We start from the raw sequence: 1,907 nt of genomic DNA on the forward strand, positions 1-1,907 counted from the left end.
CTTAGCGTTTTCCTCCATATTGATGTACTTTTCAGCTCTTTCCTGTACATCACTTAGAGAAACGGGGTGTCTTTTAGATATGGATTGCGAGAAGGGGCCTTCTCTGAGTCCATTGACTAACCCCATTATGACTGCCTCTGTGGGCAGGTCTTAAATCTCTAAACATGCTTTGTTGAACCTTTCCATATAGGCTCGTAAGGATTCTCCGACCTCCTGTTTTATTCCCAGGAGGCTCGGTGCATATTTCACTTTGTCCTTCTGGATTGAGAACCTCATCAAAAACTTCCTTGAGAGGTCTTCAAAACTAGTAACCGACCTCGGGGGGAGGCTGTCGAACCACTTCATCGCTGCTTTCGATAGGGTGGTCGGGAAAGCTTTGAATCGCGTAGCGTCGGAAGCATCAGCTAGGTACATCCGACTTTTAAAATTGCTCAAGTGATGCTTTGGATCCGTGGTTCCGTCATAGAGGTCCATATCGGGGCTTTTGAAGTTCCTCGGAACTTTTGCCCTCATTATATCCTCGCTGAAAGGATCTTCCCCTCCTAAGGGCGGCTCTTCTCGTTCGTTGCGGGAGTTGTGACCTTTGAGGGAGGATTCTAGCTTTAAGAGTTTTCTTTCTAACTCTTTTCGTCGTTCCATCTCCTCTTTTAGGTTATTTTCGGTTTCCTTTTGTCGCTCCCGTTCTTGTTCTAATTATTCCAGGCGACTGTGGACTAGTCCCATGAGTTCAGTTACATGGGATGGTCCCTCTTTCTCTGATTCGCACCCCTCTAAAGAGTTTACCTTCGGGTTTTTTACTCCGGAGGTACCTTCCCTGTGTTGATCATTAATTCCCTGGTGGAGGGTCAAGTCTGCATCATTATTGCCTGTGTCTAGATTCTCTTGTTCAGAATCTGACTCCACATGACCCTCTTCAGGGGATCTGTCCGCCATTACTGGTTGATCTCTCGGGTCCCCGGCAACGGCGCCAATGTTACGGTGGGTAACCGGAGATTAATGGGCTGGATGGCTTTGATTGGCCCAAACGTATGAAGGAGGAGACTTCAAGTGGATCTGCAACTCGGGAACCTCCGTCCGACTTGTATGTGTGAAAGAATGGGGGGTGGTACCTGCAAAGACACTCCGATGCCTAAGTCAGCATGGGGTTAAGCAGGTTTAGAATGTATTGGAACTTAGAAATACCTGAGGGGTGTCAGTGTATTTATAGTGGTGAACCAATAACCACCGTTGGAGTAGTGTCATATTTTTAGGGTGTTAACCGTCCCATTATCTTAGGGAGGTTAAGATATGGCTCGTGGAAGTGGTTAGAGAGATTCTAGGGGCAGTTACTCATTTAAATGAGTGTCTATCCGCCAGCTAATCTCGTTCCCGACTTCTTTAGAGCAGGTCGTGATGAGTACCGACTTCATAGGATGGAGATTGGTACTGGGGAAGCCCAACCCTTGAGATTAGGTCTTTTGCTTGATCCTAAACCTTTGTTATTGGGCTAGGGTATGAACAAGTAGCAAGAGAAATTATGTTTTATTTGAAAATATTAGGCTTGTGTGTTAGTTTCAATTAATTTGCATTTCATTTGGTATGAAATATTATGATGAGCTTCAAATTGATTCATTTTTAAGTGGTTGAAAAGCCACATTTAGATCGACCAATCATTGAAAAATACCTCATGATTATTATTCAAGCGGTAATATTTTAGATAACTGGCTATTGATCTTGTTTCAAGTTTCAACAGTATAGTGGAGTTAAGTAAATTAAACAACTAACTATACTACTTTTACATACAACTAATAGCCACCAAATCATTTACTAATATAAAATATAAAAAATTATTTACACATTAAAATTAATAATTAAAATTAATTACTATATATATTTTAATTTATTTTTAATATATATTTTATATTTTA

Source organism: Arachis duranensis, chromosome 3 (assembly GCF_000817695.3).
Source record: "Arachis duranensis cultivar V14167 chromosome 3, aradu.V14167.gnm2.J7QH, whole genome shotgun sequence".
NCBI classification, from domain to species: Eukaryota; Viridiplantae; Streptophyta; class Magnoliopsida; order Fabales; family Fabaceae; genus Arachis; species Arachis duranensis.